At 43.5% G+C, this 26222-nt stretch overlaps 1 protein-coding gene across 1 annotated transcript in view; it reads right to left on the bottom strand.

Annotated features, from left to right (window-relative positions):
- Positions 1-26222, bottom strand: part of ADCY3 (adenylate cyclase 3) — a 343040-nt gene that overhangs the window by 179829 nt on the left and 136989 nt on the right. The window lies entirely within an intron of this gene.

Genomic DNA, 26222 nt, shown 5'->3' with positions numbered 1-26222 from the left:
TAGAGGAAAATACAGTGAATGACATCAGTAAATGTATTCATTTATTTCGATTTTTACCACAGAGTGTGCCTCCTTTCTGTTACTAAGAATCACTTACAAAAGATATAGCAGTTTTGTTTCACAAATGAATGATCATACTCTAAGGTAATAACGACCTTGCCATCGCTCAGATCCCGCCAATTAAACCCTCTACTAAATTTTGCATAAGCAGACCTGGTCTCAACCTTCTATGCATCTATGCATATATATTTTTTTTACATTACCACCATCTATTACAGATTGATTATATTTAGATTAAGTATTGGTGGTGTGTGTTGAGCAGCGTACACGGTCTTCATATTGAACCTAGAATTTAATATAAATCTGTAGATAAAGTCATATTTTCTACTCTTAAAAGTTTGAGTTTTGTGTTGACTTTGCAATATCATATCCTTTGGAAAGGCTGGAGCAGGATCTACTTCAAATATAACCAAGCTCCACAGAAAAAGTAGCAGGAATGGACTCCAACACTAGTGAACAACTGAACACAAAAATGGCATTATTACTTGACGAGCAGAAGTGGCAATAAATGAAATCAAGGAACGCATAAGAGAGAAGCTACAAGAGCCAGATGTCTGGAAATGGCACAAGCCTAGGTACCGATGATCAAGGGCAACTGCTTGTGTGCTCTTCTCTCGTGTCTTGGTGGGCCACCAAAGGGATGCAGTTTGAGGTCATCAATATGAACTTGGGCAGAGAAACCAAAGAACATATCAAAACTTCTAGGTACCACTTGGGCTTGATAAACAACATCCTGAGGGATGTAGGAGCCTGATTTAGACATCCCCCCCCCCCCCCAGCGCCTTGAGACCCTCATGGGTGAGCAGCCGAGCTTTACAAATATTGATTGATTGATTGATAGCTCGTCTAATAGCTTGGCAGTATACGCAGGAACATTATAGCAGTATTGAAACCAGGGCAATGGTGTAACACCAGTATAGATTCCTGCATTATCACCACCCGCAGAAGAGTGTGGCTTTAGAGGGTAGCAGTGGAGTAACATCAGTCCCCGCAGCCCACCCCGGTGTGTGGGGGCAAGAGGGATACGAGCTCCAAGGGGCCCCTTCAGCACCGCTGGCGCTGCGACCCTAGTCTGAGAGCTTCTGACTGGGTCATAGGGTGGCGCCTCCCTGTACTTTGCAGGTGGGGGGGCTCAAATTTTGTTGTGCCACAGAGCTCTATCCATATCTGAAACATTCAGCCACCCAAGTAATGACATCTTGGGCAGGTGGTGGAGCTGTGCAGTAACACCTGCGTTTGCATAAGAGGCAAGGTCATTTGTCTAACTTTCTGGGATGGACATTCCACAAAATTACACTTGTTAGGACTACTACGTCTCAGAATAAAGGAAAATTCCAACCTCATTTTTTGCAATAGGTCTCCTATTAACCAGAAGGAGAATAAAACTGAACATGGAAGGCACTGATAGGTGTGTTGTGGCACAGGGGTGAGAGGAAAAGGTTCCTGCTGGTAGGATAACTTAGGTAATGGGGTACCTTGAATGATCACACGCCATGGTGAGATGTCCTCTGAGAATATTTGAAGCAGGGCAAGATGAACCAGATTTGAAATTCCGTGATTCAAACATCACATCAACTGTAATTCCTAAGATCTGTTTATTTATTTAGGTTCCTGATCGGTCTGGCAGGATAAGGGGAGACCAGAGGGCGCTGGTAAGTTGATGCACAAGAAGCACCACGAACAAAGCTATGGACAAGTCTGTGACATTACCAAGTGGCAACACGGCCCTCCGGCCTGGATGGGGGATACCAGTGCTATCACAAAAACATATGATTTATAGATATGATATATAGATATGCTTATGATGGATTCCCGACTATATGGGAATTTGTGATAGCTATTTCATGAATACTGTTTGGGAACATTATAATAGCCCTGACTCATTCCTTTTCATGTGGTAGATTTTACCTAAAAACATGGGTGCCTGGCTCTGATGGTACCAAGAGTTGCTAGCACACAACATCACCTGGTTCCAAATCACTTAAAATATTTTAATGATGACCTCCAGACTAGGGTTTTGTGAGCATGTTATCACAAATACCAACATAATGAGGCCCCGGGTGGCCTAATGACTTTAAAGTTCCTCACATTTATTCTTGGTTAAGTCATAGAATTGACTGCAACAAAGTACATTCCATCACTACCGAGCTACCATAGCATGTTGTTCCTTCAAGTCATTGTGAATGGTCAAAGTCAATTTGGTCCTATTGACAGGTGATTAACTTTTAAACTTGAATAGGCTTGCAGCAACTACAACATATAGCATGGGGTATGGGTTGTTCTTCATGCCATGCCTTCCGAAGCTTAGAATTTGTGGGAGTGCCAGCATTTTGCAGAGTGCCACGTATGTTGTTTGCAGTGCTCACTCTAGTGGGGCGCCTTATGGTCACAGAGCATCTTCTTGTGATAGACTAGACCATGAATTCAATATTGCAGTTCATCAGTATTTTTGATTCACTAGGCATAGGGAACCTAAGTTGATATAGACAAATAGGATAGTTGGACCTAAAGAAAGCCCGTTGCTGCTTAGGTCACCATCTCAGGGGCCTGAAACGTGTCAACCGAATGCTGTTATTGAGGAAGGGACCTTAATATGACCCAGTTTTCAGTATCCCAATGTCGTTTCTAATCTTGTTTCGGAAAGTTTTGAATAGTTTTTTCAATAAATGTGATTGCTGCAGCCCTTTTTGAAGGGAATTTTAATAGTTTGTCCTCACTAACCATATAATCTGTCACCCACCAATCATTCAGACAAAAACAATCAAACACATAATGAAAGACTCTAAAAGCTCTGATGAGCCTGTCTAATACCAGTTTTGATGTTGACGAAAACGCAACCCCAAAGATGAAGCATGCCATTTAATGCTGGTTAGAGGTTGCATCCTTTTTTACAAAATACTTTAATGGAAAAAACATGTTCACAGAAATATTCTTCTTTAATTATATTCTGTAGTTATAAATTTACGGATGTGACAATTATACAGTAATCCATTCTTTGTCCACAATCAATGAACGTTGGACGTTGACGGAACTCTCCAGCCTCTTTTGGTGTTCTTGCTATTGGTGGCAGCCTGCAGGACTAAGATATGGTGGGGCGCAATGGCCCCAAACTCACCATATTTGCAGCTCCCCCTGGTGCGGCACTTCTCCCTGCCGTCCACAAACAGAAATGGAAGGACTTCCTTCTTGCTCAGAGGAAAGCAAATCCAACCAATCCTGGTACTGCTCTCATGCTGTTTCAGCATGAGAGCAGCACCAGGATTGGTAGGAGCAGGCTAACCCAGCTCTCATTTTGAGGATGGGGGCCTATGCCAGTGGTCCCCCGACTGTGTGACAGCCCTGGGATTGTTGGGTCTACAGTGTGCACGTCGGGCTTGCCGGAGCTAGATAGACCTGGCCAACTCAAAATGCGCACTGAAAAGGGCAGCAGTCACCCTGCAATTGCAGGATTCATCCCTGCCCAGTGCAATCATGCTCGCGCTGTACAGAGCGTTAGCTGGTTGCAAAATAAAATGGCATTATTATGCCATTTTATTTATTTGTGCGATGCTCCTTCGCTCTTAAGGAGAAGCCGCCCCTGCTGGTTATAGTACATCAAGATCCTCAGCACAGGAATGCAGAGAAATTACAGAGCATAGCATTGAAACAGCAGTGAACAAGCAAAAAATATCACATAAAGGTTTATGCCATCTGAAAGATACTGGTATCTTTGTATGCAGGTGGGTCCCAGGTGATTTCTACCTGCAAGGATTATGTGATCACCTACACACCTGTGAGTTTGGCCAAAGTTTGCAGATAGCCCCGCTCAAAAATCACCAATTTGCTGTTGAGAAGGTGTAACATTTACAAATGTCATGTTGAAAGGATGTTTTGCACATGGCCTGCAAAAGGCCAACATGTTTAGTTGGCTGAATTTCAATTTAACTCATGTGTATGAGTAAAGGGCATGTTCATCCCTTTGGACATCTTGGCTCTGGACAAACAGATGTTTATGTTTACCCAACTCAGAAATGCTAATTTTATCGACCTCAGAAGGACGAAAGGCTGAGTGGATCCTCTGGTATTTAAACCTGTGACCACGTGGTCAAATACTGATCCCTGGTGTGGGTGGGTGTGGGCTCGATTTTGTCACAGAGAAGTAAATGTACATTTTAGGTTGTGTTAGGTGCCAGCTAGCATAAAAGTCAAGTTGTGGGTTTTTATAGATGTCATATTAAGTATTTTTTTAAACAGACTATTTACCAAAAAGGGTTTTTGGTGCGGGCCAATTAGTAAGCTGGTGTAGCTACAAGAATTTCAGAAGAATAACAAAAAGCAAATAGCCAGGTATTCCACTGACTTCCCAAACCTGAAATAGTGTGAATCCGAATATCTATGTTATTGCGCTACGAAACCTACATTAATGTTAACAAGGCACATGCTTCTTCATTTTTTTTGTTTCTGAAGAAGTATGTTTTGGGAATATATAGCTGCTTACTGACACTGCTACACTTCTTTGTGAGCTCTAAACAAAAAGAGATGTGTCAGCAGAGCACTGTAGCAAATTGTGAGAGAGTATTACCACAGGAATAACTTCAATTTCCATAATGCATCGGACATCACAGTTTGGGCTAAAACTGCAACTGTGATTTAACAACTGGACTAAGAAATATACAAGTACAAGGCCAAGGGACCAGAAAAAGAGGAAGGGCTGTTAAAGCCAAGGACCACAGCGGCTAGAGAGCCAGCTTGGTTTGTCAGAGTGCAACCACAACCATGGGTGGCTCCTTCGCAATAGCGTCACCCCCTGGCTAACCCAGCAGCATGTGCAGGGAGGGGCGGGCTGAGTCACGGGAGGGGGGCAGGGGAGGGGAAGGGGAGTGCACTTAACTGCGCAAGTGTGTTTGGCCAACCGTCTTAGTCTGGCCAAACACACATGCGCACTTAGTTTTCTCCAAACAGGTTGGAGAAACTGCTCAGACTCCCATGCAGTGTCAATCCTGGCACTGCTCTCATGCTAGGTTAGCATGAGAGCAGCACCAGGATTGCATGGGGGGAGCCTGTGCGGTGTCCCAGGGACTGCTTGAACACCAACACCATCGAGAGGGAAGAAAAGCGAGGCAGCTGGCATTAGAAAGGTACTTTTTTTTATTTTATTTTTTTCAAAACCCGCCATCCCTCCCCCCAACCCCTCCCCTTGGGATTTCAGCCACCGCCGCTGGCCACAACAAGCATATTCCAGGATGCATAGGCCAGCATGGAGAATACCCTGCTTTCTTGTACTTTCAAGGCTTGAACTGGGATGCAATCATCATGATGCTGTGTGAGAAGAGATGCTGGAATACAGACAGGGGTGTGATAAGTTGCAAAGATTTTTCTTACAAACTTCATGGAGTCATATGTGAATTTTGTTTACCGTTCCAGCATCTTTAGGTCGGAAAAGAAAAGCTTGCATAGAAAAAAAGTCATTTATTTGAAACTATGCATAGAAAAACTCTGCAATAGGTAAACTTGTAGGATAAAAGTTTGCTTACATGCTATATTCTGTTTAGAGTGAAAATTATCTTGTAAATGAATGAAAACTATCGTGCAGTGATTTAGCCGGGAAGCTTTACAAACATCACAAATGCCGAAAACATGGAAGTTTGCAAACCGTTTACAGCACTTAAAAAAACAACTTTGTCCACTCCTTACAAGTGACTCCAGGCCCACAAAGAATAACAGTTCTGTACCTCTGCCCTTTCAGAGACCTTAGTTTATTTCTTCTGTAATTAGGAGGGAAAAGAAGGCACCGGTTAAAAATAGCTAGTGCTCATCTCAGCAGACTGAGACCATAGATGGTTTTTCCCAGAACGGTGGTTTACTTTAACCAGCTGAAATCTGTTTAGGCTGAAGAGGTCGTGCACGTTCCCAGCATGCACGTGGGACACGGGAGAGCGTCGTGAGCACGTTATTGACTTTTAAGAGACAAAAAAAATCCACGCACCGCCCACTTCGAGAATGACGCAAGCACATCCGGTGGCGTATTTTTTTCCCTGGAGCCAACCTGCTTAGGTCTTGTCACACAATCATCGGGAGCGTCTGTGAATGGCCCCAAAAAGGCGTAGGCTGGAGTGGATCATTGGAATTCAATTTGGATGGTTTAATGGTTCTTGCACCTCAAATATGGTGCTGGTACTTTCTGTAAACCCCCCTCGAACAGAGACAGAGGCGCGCGCACCTGGGTTCACGGAAATTCTAGGAGTTCCATTTGGCAGCGGTAAAGGGTCACTTCAAAAGGCTTTGCTAAAACATGCATAGGCCACACTTTGAGCTTGCATGGGCGCAGAGTTCCGAATATTTGCAATTCTTAGAGCGCACACTTGTGTCCATGCAGACATTTTTTTAAGTTGCACATGCTGAAATGCTATTACATCCATTCAAATAATGGCACTTTTTTCTTCCTTTGTGGAAACCCCTTTAACTGAGCCCCACCTATTCTGGGGGTCTTTTACGGTCTTCTACGCCCTTTCCCTACCTGGAGCGAGACATCCTCCTTACCCTGTTATGTTTAATTTAAAACAGGCACGAATCACTAGATGTGTATCTCCGCGCGACCATAAGACAGAGGCAACAACGAAATCAGAACAAAGTTGTCTTAAGTGCTTTCCCAAAGACGAGGTGATCAGGACAGCACCGTGTGCAGGATGGCAGTGGGTTGAACAGTCTGTGAATGCCCTCCATCTCGAGGGTTTGTGGGTGTTCCTCAACATTCCACAGCATCCTTCCATGAAACGCCCACTCAGATGCCCTCATGCACAACTCTGCGCCAATGTGGGCAATATTGCGACGAGTGGATGGATTTATACGTTCATGGCCACCTATTAGTCTGGCTTTTGTGCGCATGAGTCGGCGTTACACACGGAAAGGACTTTGTGAATACATCTCACAGCACTTACATGGACGTCATTTAGGGGTCTGCTTGTCCCTTGCGACCCCTGGCACTGCCTTTGCGACCCCTGACCTCAGAGGCGGAAAAATCAGTGTCAGGAACACAGGAAGCAACTGGTACTTACGTTCGTTGTTTGGAACTTCAGTTTCTTGTTTTATGGCAATTTCTTATTACACTAAAAGTTAATTATATTATATTATTCACTATAATTGAATAATATATTATATTACTCAATACTAGTGTAATAAAGAATGGAGTACAATTAGTTGGAATATAACTCTCCATGGCATCAGAGGCCGGTAAATAGTGCTTTTAAATGTTTGTTGTGTGCATTCTTGAGGGTGAGAGCGTGTTTAAGTGAGCGTGTGTGTATAAGCATGTGTGTCAGTGAAAGTAAAGGTAAAATGGCGTGCGATGTCATCTGCTTTACCCCTGGCTTTTTGATGAATTGACGTTCATGAGCATTTGCTATTTAATAGTTGTGATTACTTTCCCCCGCACTCACAGCATGTTAGGAAGTGCAGTCACTCGCCAACATCCTATTCCTCCCCCTTGTAGGCAATGTGCTATAGGCACTGAATATAGTATAGGGAATATAGTGTAGTACAGAATAGTACGGTATACTACTATATACTATACTAGTATAGTACAGTAAACTAGTATAGAATAATCATATAGTATACTATAGAATAATAGTTTAATAGTATAGCAATATAGTATGGTACAATATGATATTATAATTTTATAGTATAGTAGTATAGTATGGCATAGTATGTATAGTATAATAATATAGCATAGTATAGTACAATAGTATAGTATAGTATAGAATAATACTATAGTATAATATTGTAGTATAGAATCATAGTATAATAGTATAGTATAATAGTATAGTGTAGCATAGTATAATAGTATAGTATAATATAGTGTAGTATAGTATAGTAGAATAGTATAGTATAGTAGAATACCACAATAGTATAGAATAATGGAATAGTATAGATTAATAGTATATTAGTATAGTATAGGAGGATTATAGAATAATGTAGTGTAGTATAGTTTAGTGTAATAGTATAGTATAGAATAATAGTACAATAGTATAGACTAGAATAATAGTACAGTATAATAGGATAATATAGTATAATAGTGTTGTATAGAATCATAGTATAGTATAATATTATAGTATAATAGTATAGTATAGTAGAATAGTTTTAGTACAGTGTAGAATAATATTGTAGTATAGAATAATAGTAAAGTAGAATATTCTAGTGTAGTATAGTATAATAGTATAGTATAGAATAATAGTAAAATATTATAGTATGATAGTATAGTATGGTATAGTATAATAGTATAGTATAATATTAGAGTGTAGAATAGTATAGAATAATAGTATTGTATAATAGTATAGTATAATATTATAGTGTAGTATAGTATAATAGTATAGTGTAGGGAACAGTACTGTACATTCCCATTCACCTCCTTCCATCCCTCCAATGCATGTGTAATACGCACAGACGGGGGGCAGAGAGGGTGTGGTAGGAGGGAAGTAAAAAGAGGAGGCATGCTATCTTTGTGAAGTGCATGATGGGAAGAAAGAGCAGGAGGCGGGACACATTGTTGCGCTACACTACTTTCTTTAACACATAGCCCAGTGAATTGACTACCACACCACGCTAGGGAAAACTGATCAGCCACCTGCTGACGAGCTCTGCGTATTCATTTAAGTACTGGGCTAAAGCTCTTTCTCCCGATCCATGTGAGAGTGGCTACCGAGAAAAGAGGATAGCCAAGCCCCTTCCCCAAAGCCCACCTTGCCTCCCAAGAGGCCAATGAGAATCTCAAGATCAGTGTCCTAAACAAGACCCTGTCTGTGCACTAACCACCAAATTACAGGGCAAAATCTCTTTCAGCCTCCTTTGCTAAGACATCTTTCCAAAACCTGGGACCTTTCTGCCTCACAATCATCAAAACCTGGCCTGCCACAAGATGAATTTAAAAAATATCAAAACAAAAATTTGACGAAGGGAAAAAAACTTTCAATTAACAATTAACAATTGTCGTATCTCAGCAGCTACCAGCTCATGACAAGAATTTTAATTCTAAAAAAGATTGCAGAATGCTGCCTTGCCTCACAAATAAAGTTCCTTGGAGGCAGTAAACTCCATAGAAAACACAAGCAAGAGTTGCTGAGATCTACGTAATCTGCCACCATGAATATTGTCCACCACACACTTTAGGTCTCCGACACAAAAAAAGGAGGTATCATCTTGAAAACACCCATTGGTACTGGCAGTAGAGCTCTACATGATTCTATTCATTGCTCAAAAATCTGCCTGAAATTGGAACAAGCGCTTGCAAAAGGCAATAGGTCACAGCAGTGCGGTGCCGCATGGTTAAAGAATAAATAATAAGGTACCAAAAAAAGCCTTTCATGCGGCTGTCCGTGTAATTTTGTAACCACATGCACCACACATGCATACAGCAGCAAAATAATTCAAGCACTTTTTCTCTGTTTAGTTAACAATGTGGCTTGGATCAGTAACAAAAAAAAACATAAAAAAGCATTATTTGAAAAAATGCATGTGGGGGAAGCAACATGGAGTGGGTGGACGCTAAACAGGGTGGAAGCAACACAAGAGGGGCAGAAGCATCATGGAAAATGCGGGCAGAGATAGGTAAAGCAATGAATGAGGTAACAGTATGGAGCAGGTGCGGAGTACATTGGTGAGCAGGCCTGTGCTTAATTTGAGCCTGTGGTTAGCAGTCCTGGGTACCAACACTTAACGATCAACAGTGGGAGTTATGGCAGTCAACCACATGGTGGTGATGTTTGTTTAATTTTGTGATGAACACAACAGTTCTACATACATTAAAAATGACGAATACCTGGCACCCAAGTCTATAAAAATTACTTAGGTGGCAGATATGAGTAATTTTCAATGTATAAAAAAAATGAATTGTCACTAGTAGCGCAATGGGTAGTGCAAGCAAACATGGTCTTTTGACAAGGTCCCTGGTATTTATTTCTTTACAAATTAAGTACTGGAGCAGGCAACAGGGGGAATACAGGATAGGGGAGAAATAACAGGCCAGGCAGCAATGTGGAGCGTGTGGAGGGACGCACACAGGCGATAAAGTGATGGGGAGAGTACACGAGCAAGCACAACATGGTGGGGAATGGTGAGGAGCACATGGGTGACCAAGAGCAAAAGAGAGAGCAGGGGGAGAGAAGTACACAAGGTAGAAATCTGGTTAAAAACATGTACTATCATGGAGTTGCTTAACCCGAAAGACAAACAAACATTTGCAATGCAATGGGTCTCACATTTGCTCGAGCTAGACTTATTGGTGTTGTAAATTCCTAACTGGACTTTTCTTGCCACATAAATTGAAAATGAAAAGTAAAACAGTTGACATAAGTGAGCCGATTCAAAGCGCCATGACTGCCATGAGCATGAATGCGAAGGAGAGACACAAAAGGAAAAAGTTCACTCAGTCAAACATATCAGCAGTCGTGCAAGTATCCATGTAAAAGGGTCAGTCTGCAAGATGGTAACAAAACCTCCCTAATGTGGGACAAACGTAAAGCATTTACCAATGATTACAAAGGACTTTTGAAAGGCAAGCCCACAAATGAGTGAAAGTGATGGGTGTGAGGTGGGCGTGGTTAAAGGCCCACAAGACTTTACTACAGGTCAAATCGCTTGCACGCTCGACCTAAAAACACAGTAGTGCCAGAAAAGCAAGCAGTGGAAGCATAGAAGCCAGCCGGTAAAAAGTGCCTCAAGTGATGACAAAAAGGTAATGCTCCAAGGGAAGGACGAACACAAGAGTGACAAGCTGAGACACAACTAAGAAGCAGACAAACGAGAGTGCCAGGAAAGCCAACCAGTGGTAAACAATGGGTGGGCTCCCTGTACCTGTATGTTCTTGGTAAGAGACAGCACATATTTCAAGTAGGCAAGACCTAAGGATCATAAAGTCAACCACCTAAACTCAAAGTATAGTATTATGTGCCTGGCACATTTACAGTTGCAAGAGGCATGTTAGTGCTGGACTGCAAAGACAATATCTGTTTGGAAACTTCGAGCTTTACAAAGATGAGAAAGTGTCAATCATTTTTGGTTTGCACACTAAGAAATATGGGACTCAATCCCTTCTGAAAAATGCGTAGTTACATCTTTTCTCCTGTCCCACAAACTCCTTAAAGTTTATTGCAGCATTTATACAACAGAGACCTGGCTCTAAAGACCCGAGGCAGTGTATGAAAGTGGATAAGTGGCTGAAAGTACAACTTTTTCATGGTTGGAGGGCTCTCCTCATATGATGTTCGCAGGCCTTTCAATTTGTTCCACCTGATGTCCGTGGGCCTTTCAATGCTTTCCACCCCATATGGTGAACCACTCACTATTAGTGTGGAAGACAAAATGCCCCCACTTTCATATCCCACCAAGCAGCTTAGTGGCACCAGGATCAGGAATCCTCCTTCCCCTCAGGAAGGTTTGACTGCAATCATCTCTGTACTCCATGCTTCAGTCCGAAGAGTGCTTTTGCCCACTCTTAGGCGGGTCTAAAATGACACACACAATCACTGGTGCCTTCATGGCCAGTTCTGCAGCTCCTTTCTGCATCTAGTTGTCATTCGGACTCAACCCAACGCAACCCGTCCTCAGGCTTGATCTTTAATGTTGTAATGATGTTGTGCCACTTGTTTCACCTGTGCGGATGCAACCTGTGTTTGCTGTAGGTCTCTGGTACCTCTCCATAGGGTTGTTGGATGCCTGTTGCACTACTGAACATTGCCTAAATGAACTGATAAATTAGTATCATTGCCCTTAGAAAAAGAGTAGTCTTCTTCGAAAAATGATTGGGTGTAATATTGTGTTCACCCCTCTACGGACATGAATATGCATGACAATGTGTGAGTTGTGTGTCACTGTGCTTGTCAGTAAGTGTGTAGTCTTAGACCCTCATTACAAGATGGCCGGTCACTAGAGGAGGAGATATCAGGGCTTCAACATGGGTCGCTCAGCAGGACTTACCTTGGCCTGGAATCTGGGAAAACCTGAGAGGTCCTGAATAACCAGGCCTGCTCCTGAATGTGGTTCCTCGGTTGTGGGCCCTTAACATGCACGCTTTCCAATGGCTTCTAGGAAAGTGTGTACCGGAAATAGATGGGATTAAATCAGACTCATGTTGAGGAGTACCCCTACCAGAGATGCCTGTCTGCAAGACTCAGAATGAGCACGACAGTTTGCTCCTGACTGTGTCTATCAAAACGTCCATATCTTTATTAGTATCAGTATGCAAAACTCTGTCTGTCGGTGACTGCATTCCCTGTGTGCACAAGTGCATCAGTCAGCAAGTCCATACCCTGATCAGTATGCGCTTGTCCTCGAGGGGCAATGTGTGCACAAGTCCACCTGTCAGCACATGCATACCCTTATTAGAGTGTATGGGCCCATGCATGTGCGACTATGCCTGACAGTGAGGGCATACGCCTGTTAGTAAGGGCCAGCCTGTAGTGGCAATGTGTGTGTGACAGTTGCTGTCAGCCAATGTATATCTTTTAGTTACACGTGCTTGTCTGTCAGGGGCAATGTGTATGCAAATTTGTCTTTTAGCCACCGCGTGCCCTTATCAGCACACGCTTGTCTGTCTGAGGCAATGTGTGTGTGACTGTCTGCAGTCAATGCATATATATCCTTATCAGCACATGCTTGTCTGTCACAGGCAATGTGTGTGTGACTGTCTGCAGTCAATGCATATATATATCCTTATCAGTACTTGCTTGTCTATCAGAGGCAATGTGTGTGTGGCTGTCTGCAGTCAATGCATATATATATCCTTTTCAGCACGTGCTTGTCTTTCAGAGGCAATGTGTGTGTGTGACTGTCTGCAGTCAATACATATATATCCTTATCAGCATGTGCTTGTCTGTCAGAGGCAATGTGTGTGTGACTGTGTCTCCAGCCAACAAGTACCCTTATCAGTAAGTGCTTGTCTGTCAGAGGCAATGTGTATGTGACTGTCTGCAGCCACTGCGTGCCCTTATCAGCACACGCTTGTCTGTCTGAGGCAATGTGTGCGTGCCTGTGTCTGCAGCCAATGTGTAGCCTTATCAGAATGTGCTTGTCTATCAGAGGCAATGTGTGTGACTGCAGCCATTGCATACCCTTATCAGTATACACTTGTCTGTCTGAGGCAATGTGTGTGTGACTGCAGCCATTGCATACCCTTATCAGTATACACTTGTCTGTCTGAGGCAATGTGTGTGTGACTGTGTCTGCAGCCACAACTACCCTTATCACTATACGCTTGGTTGTCTGAGGCACTCTGCGTGTGACTGTGTATGCAGCAAATGCATACCTTTTTTTAGTATGTGAGATCGCCACCTCACAAGATTTCATGTACATTGTTCCTTCTCAATGCAGCAAACTTTGAGAACTCGCACCAACTTTGGGAGCTCGCAGCATTGCCGCGTCCTCCCTGCCTTTGCCACTACTGGCTGCCATTACACACGCTGCATGAGTCTGAATATACTTTGTAGGATGCTGAATGGCGTTGCCATGGAGACCAGCCTGAGAAGAAAAATGCTTCGTTCCCCCTCGTGTTCCGTGACTGTTGGTTTACTCCTTCCCTCTGAGCCCGTCCCCCCTCGGCCCAAGCCTCCCACTGCCTATATTAGTATTCGCCGGGAATGCCTGGCTCGGAACAAGAAACCGCAGAGCTAAAAATAGCCTCAGACTTTGTGCCGGCAGTGTTTGCTCGTTGCAGCATCCCTGCATGGATGGCAAGCCCGTGGCCAGAGGGGAAGGCAAGGGGCGTGAATGCACAGTGCATCTCTGGCAGAACGAAGCAATGCATGTCCATTCTTCCAGACAGGAAGCTGCAAGTGGCCCAAGGTTTGGCAGACCTTTACATCTGCCTGCTATGAGCGTAGCTGCTAAGATAGCGCATTGGTGATGAGCTGCTGGTATGAGCTGCAGCAGGTCGACACACTGAGTACCAGTGATTTGCTTAATGGTAGCATGTGTTAACACAGAGCTATAAAATACCAAAGCGGTGGTAGCAATCATTATATGACAAGCATTGGCAAAGCCAAAAGGTCGTGCCTTTGGGACCTAATGGCTGTGCCAGCCAATAGCTTTTGGCCATGTTGCACGGTCTACTAGGCAAGACATACAAACACATTACTTCATTCAGTACATAAGTACTTCCTGCGGAAACAAGGAGAATAGGAAGAAAATAAAGAGATGCATGGTGGGATGACATCTTTATACCAGGGCAGCCTATTAGGCAAACCTCATTCACTATGCACTACACCCAACTTTCCAGCATGACTCACAATCTTGGGGCCTCGATATTTGGTTTACAAACACATTTTACACCCTCTCGCTGTCCTCCTGTCTACAGCACAATAATACACAGAGTGGATTTTGGGCCAGCCTCTTCCTCGTGATTGGATGGCTTTCTTGTCTATCTCAGTTCCCTGCTCCTTTGTCAATGGCTTCCCGCCTTATCCTGTGTTAGTCCCGCATCTGGAGCTTTTCTTCTTTACCATCTTTCTAGAAGGATGAGTTACTTTCGCTGCTGACACCAGGGAACTATTTTTTCAATTGCTCTTCAGCTCTTAATTGGAGTGCAAGTCTTTCCCTGCACTGCCACCACCCACTCATTCCACCACATCTCTGCCTCCAACACTCTCTGTATCAGCATAGGTATCCCACCGCCCCCACCCATCCGTTACTCCCACGCCCCTCCCCTATCTATAACGAATTATTTTATCATCTATTCTTTTAAGTGAAACTGCTTTGGAGAATGTACACTACTAATGAGCCACTCACTTTTTTTATTTGTGCAGCATCATATTTATATATTTTTTAATTTAAAAAAGTAACGTTCTAAATGGCCATCGGCCATCTTGAAACTGTAAATTAAAGTTTTTAGAAAATTGTCAAGATGGCTGCCAGAGTGTCAAAAAGAAGCACACAATTACGCACATGTTGGTGACCATCTTTGAATGTTTTTCTTTAATAGAGAATAGGGTGACCACCCGTCCGTAAACTTCACGGACTGTCCGTAATTTCGCCCTGCTGTCCGTTGTCCGTGATGAAAGCTTTAACGGACGGCATTTGTCCGTAATTTTAGCCTTTCACATAAAGGGCAACGGAGGCAGGGCGAAATTAGGGGCAGAGGAGTTTCCCCAGCTGGGCTGGAAGGCAGGGGGTCTCCTGTGCTCTAAGGGAGGGAGGGGCAGACAGATAAGAAAAGGCCTTCTTGCCAGGGGGTCTCCTTCCCTAAAGACATGCAAATGTGGGCAACTGGTAAATCTGCAATTACAAAGGGGCTTGAAAACCTGCATTGACTTTACTAAAAGGAGTCACTTGAAGTTTTCTGGTGGCAAAGATATTTCTTTCAGAGAGGTATTTTAATGGTGTTCCAAGGTGAGCTGTGGAGTGTGTTGTTTTAATGGAGAGTGATAATTTTTTTTATCACTAGGTATAAACTGTATATTATTCAAATCTGTATTTGAGAAGCACTTTTTTTTAATTTAACCGAAATGTATTTGCGCATTTTGTAGCAGCCTTTATTATGATGTAATTGTATTTTTCACAGTTCTTTCAGGTACCTCAGTACCTCATAGTACTAACAAACATTGGCAAAGCCAATAGGTCTCATCTACGAAAGAGTTATTGGCTTTGCTAATGTGTTTTAGCCATTAGCCATGTTATACACCAGAGTAGCTGCTGTTCAGCATGGCTTAAAGCTAGTGGCATAGTGGTGTGGAGTAGAGTAGCATAGGAGCAGTGGTGTAGAGCCCAGTGGTGCAAAGTGCAGTGGGGTACAGTGCAGTTGTTTAAAGTGCGTTAGCGTAGAGTGCAGTGGTTTAGAGTGCAGTGGCATGGAGTGGCATGGGACTGAGTAGGGTGGCATAGAGTGCAGTGGAGTAGAGTTGCATACAATAGAGTAGCAGAGAGAGCAGTAGTGTAGAGTGGTGCAGTGGCATAGATTGCAGAGTAGACTCACATTGCAGGGAGTGCAGTGGTGTAGTGTAGAGTGGTGCAGAGTAGGGCAAAGTGCTGTGGAGTGATGCAGAGTAGAGTGGCATAGAGTGCAGTGGCATAGAATGCTGTAGTAAATATTACATTGGTGTATAGTATGGTGGTGGAGAGTGCAACACTGCAGAGTAGAGTGTCAGTGCAGTGATGTAGAGTGGAGTAGAGTGGCACAGAGCAGTGGCGTAGAGTACAGTGGTACAAAGTAGAGGGCAGTGGCGTACAGTGCAGTTGTTTAGAGTGCATTGGCGCAGAGTGCAGTGGCATAGAGTGGCATGGGGTAGAGTTACATAGAGTGCAGTGGAGTACAGTGGCATACAATAGAGTAGCAGAGAGTGCAGTAATGCAGAGTGGTGAAGTGTCATAGAGTGCAGAGTAGACTCATGTGGCATAGAGTGTAGTGGTGTAGAGTGGTGCAGAGTGGAGTATTGTAGAGTTGAGTATAGTGCCTAGAGTGCAGTGGCATAGAGTATATTGGTGCAAAATGCAGTAGTACAGGGCAGAGTGGTGTAGAGTATAGTGGCGGCCAGAGCAGTGTTGCAGAGTGTCAGCTTGCAGTGGTGTAGAGTGCACTGAACTACAGTGCAGAGGTCAGAGTGGTATAGAGTACAGTGGCGTAGAATAGATTGTTTCAGAGTAGAGTGCAGTTGCATAGAGTGGAGAGGTGCAGGGTAGAGTGCAGTGGCATAGAATGCAGTGGAACAGAGTGCAGTTGCATAAAGTAGTTTATTTCACAGTAGAGTGAGGTGGCTTAGAGTGGAGAAGTGCAGGTTAGAGTGGAGTTGCATAAAGTGGCATAGAGTGTGATGGCATAGAGTAAAGTAGTGTAGAGTGCCGTGGCATAGAGTGCAGAGGTGCAGAGTAGATTAGAATGATGTACAGTGTATTGATGTAGAGTGCAGGGGCATAGAGTTGAGTGTTACAGAGTAAAGTGCATTAGCATAGAGTGTATTAGCTTAGAGTGCAGTGGCGTACAGTGCAGCGTTGCAGAGTGGCAGAGAGTGGAGTTGTGCGGATTAGATTGGTGTTGCCTAGACTGGAGTGGTATGGTGTGCAGACGAGCAGAGCGCAGTGGTGTAGAGAGGCGCAAAGTGCGGTGTCTTAGAGTAGAGTAGAACAGAGTAGAGTAGAGAGGCATAGTGTGAAGTAGCATAGAGAGCAGTGGCATAATGTGAAGTGGTTCCGAATGGAGAAGAGAACAGTGGCATGGAGTGGCGTAAAGTGGAGTGATACAGAGTAGGGTGAAATTCTGATATATTCTGAAGTCTATTTAAATGTTGTCATGTGATAGAAAAAACTCTTTTCCTAACCCCAGTATCCAGCAAGATTGTTGCATAAATCCTCTCACTTTGAAGTCAGAGAAAGGAAAGTAAACACTAAGGTCCCACCGAAGACAGAGCCTGACATTTGACTTTGTTCTTTGAATGTACAGCAAATATGATAAGAAAAGAACAAGATTTACAGGCCTGTTTACAGAAAGGGAGAACTCGGCAGGATACTGTAAATAAGGTTTTGGCAAGGGACCGATTCAAGCTGCATAGCCTAAAACAAATAAAGCCAGCAAATTGAAAGCAACAAATTGTGAGTTACAAACCACAAGGCCAATGGCAAGCAACGGGCAGAATGCATTCACAAGGAAGCACTATGAATTTACTTAAAGTGACAGCTGTGGGTACTTTGTGGGGAAAGTCCAGTATTTTAGTCCATATCTTGCAGAGGTTTGGCTACATCAATCACCCAGGTAGTATGACAAGAAGACCTGGAGTGGTTTCCATGTTGCAGGATAGGTCTGTACACCCATTCTATCAGTTTGCCACCATTCCTATGGTACAGAGCTTCTGGCACACCTCTTGTAGGGTTAGTGCTAGGTAGCAGACATGAAATAGGGCATTTAATGATTATTTAAGGTGGTTGTAAGCAAGGAGTTGACCGTGGTGAAGATGGTAGTCTGCCACAAGGGTTTGGAAATTTAGTAGCTCACTGTTCAGAAACAAAGTCCCCAATTTTAAGACACCTGCAACATGCCACTGATGGAGTTGCTCTGAGCACAGCCATCCTGTGTGAATAGGAAGGCTTAGCAAAGGTAGTGCAGGAGCACAGGGTTTCTTCATGAAAGTGAGTTTACAGGTTCTGGCAAGGCAAGGCAAGAGAAAGCCATGCATGATAACCCCAGATGGTGATCCATAGAATGGTCAGTAGGAAACGAGCAGTGCATTAAGCCTTCCTTAAAAGTCTTTACTGGTAAACCCCATCTCATGCAGGGAGATGGGCAGAAAGCCAGTGAGCCACCCATTGGACATCTGCAGCTGAATAAAAGCATTCTAAGTTTAGAAGATCTAATCCACCCGCAGTCACAGTTAGCTTTAGAGTGGAAAGAGCTCCCGATGGCGCCACAGCGACCAAATCAGATGTGTGGCCTGTCTGAAGAAGGAATGAAGGACGAGCAGAGGAAGGTTTGCAAAATAATACTATCATTGGGGTAACACACCATCTTCGCTAGTGCCACATGGCCTCTACAGAAAGCAGAAGAGAAGACCAAAAAGCAAACTGGGCTTGGAGGGACCGTTCGCTCTGCCGAGATTTTCATCCTGGAAATCAGTGTAAGAATGGTAGATATTAATCACTAGGTATCAAAAGGTAACTGGTTCCCAGTTTAATCTGAGATCTAATTGTGTATGAAGGCGAAAACAGTGCCATATGTTAAAGAAACACTAATTCAATTTTAAAATTTGTCAATGTTGTTTGTGCAATTTACATCCCAAATATTTTGAAGATTCTATGTGTACTTGACACTTAAGGATAACCCAGATCTCTAGTTTGGCTTTTGCTAAATTTCAAAACCATATAAAGACATGGACTAAGCGGGCAATTGCCTTGCACAACCTTCTAAGGGGTCTGGCCCCTGCTCACCCTTCACAAGCACTAACAGCAGACCATTACACCAGAAGAGTTTGCCAAGGTGGATGGGTGTTGATTGTTCAACCACTTGACAGTGCCCCTTCTGTTTCGCTCCTGTGTGCAGACAACTCCCCAGGTACCCAATACCTTCAAATAGTCTTGGTGGACACATCTTGTCTGATTTTAGGAATTGTCCCACCTTGTTCTTCTCTTCTTTATTTATCCAGTTGTTAGCAACAACCCTTTAAATTACTTGCCGCGGATCTCCCATTTGATCTCGATTTCATCCTACTCTTTTGTTATCTTTGATTGGTAGTCCGGGCTCCAATTTCTGAGATAAATGTAGAGTCCCAAACATACACTCTAGTGCAGTGAGACTACAGACAAGTTATGGGTACATCACATCCTGTCATTAGATGTGAGACTGTCACCCACACCATCTGCCCTACCTCTTGAAAAAAAATTAGGTTGAAAGTCCATGGGCGGTTGGGGTAAGCCAGATGTTTTTGTTCAATTTGTTTAAACTAGCATAAGGTTAATTACCTTAATGTTTCCCAAACTGTTTGCCAGGGGTTTTGAAATGTTCAGAAACGTAATCAAAATGTTGCTGTTACTTTCTCTTCAGGAAAGATCGGGTAGATTTGGGTAGAGGTGATGGCCTTGCCGTGAAGGGCATTAATTTACTACTGAACAAGGACGTAATGTGACACCTGAATGTAGCACACCAGGAGGAAATCACAAAAGGTCCACAGTGAATAAATAGTGCTATGTTAAAAAAAGAGTACATAAATGCACTGACAACATAGTGAGGCATGGCCTCTCTTGCGTGTGTCTGTAAAACTGACGTTTGTTCTTGAATTTTTGTCCTGAATTTTGACCCTTTGTCCAGAATTTTTGTCCTGAATTTTGACCCTTTGTCCAGAATTTTTTACAGTCCTGTCCAGAATTTGCCTCAATGCCAGGTGGTCACCCTAATAGAGAACCCATTCCAAGATGGCACCAATCTGTGCGGGCGTCATGGTGCACTGGCCGTCATGTTTAGATTTTTTTCTTTTTGCCAATGCCAATGGAACAAACATTGACAAAGCCAATACCTCCTGAAATCGTCTTTTAAAGACAATCTATTGGCTTAGCCAATCCTTGTAGCTCAATGTAGTTCATTAATGGGCTGCAACTTCGCATCCAAAAGGCCAGTATTAATACTTTCCTCATCTTGTGGGTTGTGGACGTTTTTAAAATGTGTGTCACTGTGTATTTAACACGGGTACTCATGTTATATACCTATGAAGGATGAAAGGCTGTGGCAGCCTTCGCTTCACGTTGCACTAGGTCCAGCGGGCTCGTTTTACTGAATGTTTGCAATGTAGACACCGCTAACTAAATTGTTTCTCAGTGCAGGACAATCTAGTTAGATCAAGTACTCGCAGAAATCACCCTGCCAGCGGGGGGCGATGTATTTTGGTGTCTAGGGAGTGTGCAGGAAACTCATACATAAACTATGTGATCACTGAGAAATCGTTGCGATTTTCAGTACCTTGAATGTCTCATTAAAAAACCGGAGTGTGTGAAAGCAGGGAAATCCCAGACTCTGAGTTTTATATGAGTAGACAGCCTGACGTGTAGCGCCGCATTGAAGAAGGTGATGGCTCGGCGCTGTCTCCACAGCTGCTGCTGGCTGTACTGCATCAGCCAAACTGATATCTTTTTCTGTCTTGTCACTTTAACACAGGTGGAAATGTTCAAATACCGGGCTGCTCTCGTGGGACAATCGAACAGAATCTACCAAAGTAGAGTTACTGTGAGTTTAGCAGAGTTTCAACTCGTGGTCCCTAAAATGTCCTTTTTAGCCCTAATCTTTGAGGCAGCTTTGCTGTCTCTCCAGACTATTGTTTTCCCGAACAGGAATACACATATATAGTTGCTTTTGGTCAGCAGACGTCATCCATTGGTCCGCTATACGGTCATTCAGGTTTTGCTTCCATCCACCACAGCACAGAGTATGAGGACTTATTTTTTGCTCCCTCAACAAACAATAATACTAAAAACATGCATGGAGCAGCAGGAAGAGATTTTATTTAAAAAAAAAAAAAAACACTAGTAAACGAGTTACACCACTTATTTAATAAAATATGTAATGCAAGAATAAAGTGGCCACGTTTAGATAGTGGCATGTTTTATTTTATTTTTAGTTTGTGCGTTATATAATTGCAATAAAAAATAAAAAAAAAACACTATGACAGTCTGCCAAGGTCAAACCTACCGGCTTTGCCAATGCGTCTTTCACGTTTGTGGACGATACCTTTATGCACTTCGTATTTCTTGCTCTTCAATCTATGTGATTCTCAGTGGAAAGAAACTGTCTAACTCATTTTAAATAGAAATATTTTGACATAAATGTATTCATGGAAAGTGTAATAATTAAATTGTTTAAAAAATCGTCTGTTTGAAATTATTTAATTGAAATGCAGCCATTTTGCCTCAACGATGTTATGCAACTAAATAGTTGATTATTTTTATCTGGCTGCTTGAGATAAAATGCAACAGATCCAAGGCGTGGTATGGCCTATCCTCATTCATTATACACAATTACCTTAAAGATATTCATGTTGCAGGAGTTTTTTTCATAGTTTCACTAAAACATATTTTGTTTAAAGAAGCTCTCGTACAAGTAACTTTAAAAATATCAAAAAACATGAATGCCATGAATTCAAGGAACAATCATTCTATATAGCGCTGCGAGGCCACCAGAGATGCATGTGAGACTGTCAACATGAGCCACACTATTCTAGAAGTGGGAGTGCGTGCAGGTCATTGATTGAGCGTTAGAGTTCTTAACTTTGAAGCATCAAAATGATTCGAGAACATTAGAATCTGGATGGTCACTATGGAAACTGTAACTACGGAAGAAAATGAAATGAACCCGTGAATCATTTATTTCATTATATCATGGCACCAATGTTTCCTGAAGAAATGCCCCCCAGCCCTCCCCAGCTATGCACACTTCTAGGGAGACCCGCCATACTTGTGGGTTGTTGAAATATTGGTGAATTGATACTGGTCATGTGGGCCACAAGTGTGTTCTGTGTGAGTCTGCCTTTCACTCGCAGCCAGAGGCCCGGCCTCAGTCTTGGGGCAGGATTCGGGGGGCAGGATCCCTCCTACAGACAGGTGCACTGTGCTGCTGCACCTGCCTGAGGGTCCCCGCTGACCCCTGTGCCCGAGAGGGCGTGAGTGGAACGCTGAGCATCACCTCTACGCTCCTTTGCCTCTGTGTCCGTGTCTGTAACTTGGGTGTGTGCAAAGGAAAAGTGTCCCTCATTTGCATGGGGTCACCCCCCATTTAAAACGAGGGAACGCCTCCCCATGAACGTGCCAATGGAAAATGTGCTCTGGCTTGATCTGTATTACAGAAGGGGCCGCACAAACCTCTGAAGACCTTTCTACAATACTGAAGTGTCCCGGGCGCAAAAAGCTGGTGCAGGTTGCGTCCTCAGAGCACTTTTTGTAGTACGGGTTGTGGTGATTAAGAATGTACAGAAGAAACTGTGTTTATTGTTTATAGATGTGTGTGGTTTTGATTCCACATCATGCCTCTTTAATCCACCACCAGACACTCCCTGTGCTTTTATCTCACTCTTTCAGGTAATTTTTCATTCATGATTTCTCTGTCACTGTTCTTCTATCTTTCTCCTCCTTTCCTGTTTTTTCCTGTTTCTCTTTTTCTCTAGGTGACAGGATGATGAGCAAAAGTAACTGCTGATTCCCAAAAATGACTCTCAGTGGGTGCCACCTGCAGCCACCGGCTCAAACTAAGCAGTGTGGAGATGTTTGCCCTGGATAACTGGTGTGGACGTGAACCAGGACTCTTCCGCTGTGGGTGGATAGCACAACTGTGTTAGTACACTCAGGGCTACAGTTTCTTCACAGTTTTCAATAAGGGGGAGAGTGAGGGCAGCTAATTTCCCTTGATAATTACAATAATTGATCTCACAAGGGAAGGAAAGTGTTATTTAAATACCAACACAATACAACTCACCGCAAGCAATGGCATTTTCTACTCCAAAAATTCACAGCATTGAGGAGTATACATTTTGGCAACATGCATCATTATATTAGGGGACTTCGATTTCAGATCAGATGATCGATCATTGCTTAATACATTAGCATTTGTGTAACTTTTGATCCACTAGTAGTAAAGCCCAGGTAAATAGCCTCCCTGAAAATAAAGACACATGATAAGTTTAGTGTTAGACTTTGTCCTGGTTACATTGTGCAAAGGTTGAAGTTAATCTACGAATGCATTTGGTGGTTACATTGAAAGGTAGAACACAGCCTAAACTGCTCTATCTGAGGGCCATAAATTATAATCAGCAACTGAAAGAGTGAAATGTAGCACTTGCTCGAAACACCACTGTAGACACAGGAGCAAACAGAAAGCCACATTGGTGCATTGTCATCAAAAATACCAAAACGCTTAACAGGAAAAGGATAAAGGCATATCACCACCCAGATAAAGGGAGGGCAGGCTTTACTGATGAGATCAGAGCTGCGAATACAGGAAGAAGACGATGATGGCATGAGTGGCTTATCTCCAAGATAGACTAAAATAAGACCTGAATAAGGCCTGAAAAAACTTCAAGTTGAAAGAGAAAAAAACATCAGCTGCCCCCCAAAACATTTTTTTTACTTGAGCGGCGCTGAAATATAATTGAAGAACTGGGACTGGGAACCCACCTTTTTCAATGGGAAAGTCATAGTTTCCCATCACATGCATGGGCGTTTGACTGACAGTGTCAACCGAGGTAAGATGCACCTGAGACTGAAGAAAATGCTTCAGATAGCAGCATCTGGTGCTAACAAACGAATACAGTAATTTTGGCTGCACTACCATTTTACTAATTGTATTTCTGCCAGCAAGGGAGAGTGACAGTGTGACCCACCTGTCAACGTGGGTGTCCAATTTATCTTATGGTCATCCCATAATTATCAATGAGCACTAAGGGCCAGATGTAGGTAAGTTAAAAATTGTGACTTGCAATTTGCGAGTCATAGCGACTCGCAAATTGCAACTCGCAATACGAGATACAGAAAGGTGTCTCAGACACCTTCTGCGACTCGCTATGGGGTCGCAAAGACCCACCTCATGAATATTTATGAGGTGGGTCGCAGTTTGCGACCCCATAGCGAGTCTAGGCACTCACAGGGATGGTGGCCTGCTGGAGACAGCAGACCACCATGTCTGTGACTGCTTTTCAATAAAGCATTTTTTCTTTTTTCTTTTTGCAGCCCGTTTTCCAAACGAGCTGCAAAAAGAAAAAATACCGAAACCATTTAGTTTCGGTTTTTTCAGAGTAGGCAGTGGTCCATAGGACCACTGCCTGCTCTGAAAAATATTTTTTGTGGCATTCACAAAGGGGAAACCTTTTGCGAATGAGTTACCATCCACTTCAAGTGGATGGTAACTGCGAGTTGGTTTGCGACCGCTTTCGCGGTCACAAAGCAACTCAACATCGCGATGCGGTCGCAAATAGGAAGGGAACACCCCTTCCTATTTGCGAGTCGGAATCACATTTTGCGAGTCGGTACCGACTCGCAAAATGTGACTCTGCATCGCGTAAGGCCTCTTGCACGTCGCAAACTGCGTTTTTCGCAGTTTGCGACGTGCAAAAGGCTTCCTACATCTGGCCCTAAGATCCTTACTCAGATTTTGGCAATACTCTGCCACAAAAGTTGTAGATAGCCTGCTCACCGTATTATAGGTACATTATAGATTATTACACTTCAAAGTAGAGTGTATGAAACAGGGCCGGCTGTAGAGCTCGTGGCACCCGGTGCAACAATCATTTTTGGTGCCCACCCCATGACAACCTCACTCCCACATGGCAAAAGTGCCCCTCATCTCTCCATTGGACTTCTCTCATATAGGAAGTATTTGTTTTAAGGCGTATGTAAAGTCTAGCTTTACTATTCCACTCAGCTATCCACATAAAATACAGATCAGTTCTTGGCAGGAGGCGTATTAACCCTCTGAGCTACTTTATGGCGAGTCAAAACTGCCACAAGACAAAACCTAGGGGCATATTTATACTCCGTTTGCGCCAAATTTGCGTCTTCCTTGCGTTAATGAGATGCAAGGTAGGCGTTCCCGTCTAAAAAAATGACTGCGACGCAAATGCGTCGTATTTATACTCCCGGGCAAAAATCAAGCCCGGGAGTGGGCGGGGCAAAAAAACCCGCATTTGCGCCTCTTTTTAACGCCTGGGTCAGGGCAGGCGTTAAGGGACCTGTGGGCTCAAAATGAGCCCACAGCTGCCCTCCCATGCCCCCAGGGACCCCCCTGCCACCCTTGCCCACCCCAGGAGGACACCCAAGGATGGAGGGACCCATCCCAGGGACATTCAGGTAAGTTCAGGTAAGTATAATTATTATTATTATTATTATTTTTTTTGGCATAGGGGGGCCTGATTTGTGCCCCCCTACATGCCACAATGCCCAATGGCCATTGGGCAAGGGGGCATGACTCCTGTCTTTACTAAGACAGGAGTCATGTAAATGGCGTCTGGGCGTCGTTAAAAATGGCGCAAATCGGGTGGAGGCGATTTTTTTGCCTCAACCTGACTTGCCCCATTTTTAAGACGCCCTAACGCCATTTTTCCCTACGCCGGCGCTGCCTGGTGTACGTGGTTTTTTTCCACGCACACCAGGCAGCGCCGGTCTGCTAGCGCCGGCTAACGCCATTCAATAAATACGGCGCCCGCATGGCGCTTCAGAATGGCGTTAGCCGGCGCAAAACTTTTTGACGCTAAACTGCGTTAGCGCAGTTTAGCGTCAAAAAGTATAAATACGGGCCTTAATCTCTCTCTCTCTAGCATGAACATCAATGACAATAGTTATCTTGACATTCTAATGCTTCCTGAAAGCTGGACGCACAAGAAACTGCAACAGGTGTTTTAAAACCGAAAGTTAGTGCTCAATATGACACCCCCCTCTCCGGTAAGTGCCCCCCTTCCAGGTTAGCACCCAGTGCGGCTGCACCAGTCGCACCCCCTTAAAGCCAGCCCTGGTATGAAATAGCCACCAGGTTTTGGCAGAGTATTCCATCCTCCAAACTCTAAGTAAGGCCTTATGTTATGATCTCTATGGATTTTAATCTCTACATACTCCATTGTGTATTTGCACCACGGTTGCGGGTGCTGCACTTCCACTCTGTGCCAGGTATCACCAGGCGCCTCTCTAATTTTTCCCAATTTATGTTCATTCCAGAATGGACACAGAATGTAATAATTTCTTGAATGACTCAG

This window comes from Pleurodeles waltl, chromosome 5 (genome assembly GCF_031143425.1).
Source record: "Pleurodeles waltl isolate 20211129_DDA chromosome 5, aPleWal1.hap1.20221129, whole genome shotgun sequence".
Lineage (NCBI taxonomy): Eukaryota > Metazoa > Chordata > Amphibia > Caudata > Salamandridae > Pleurodeles > Pleurodeles waltl.
This window is presented reverse-complemented; position numbering and strand designations above follow the sequence as displayed.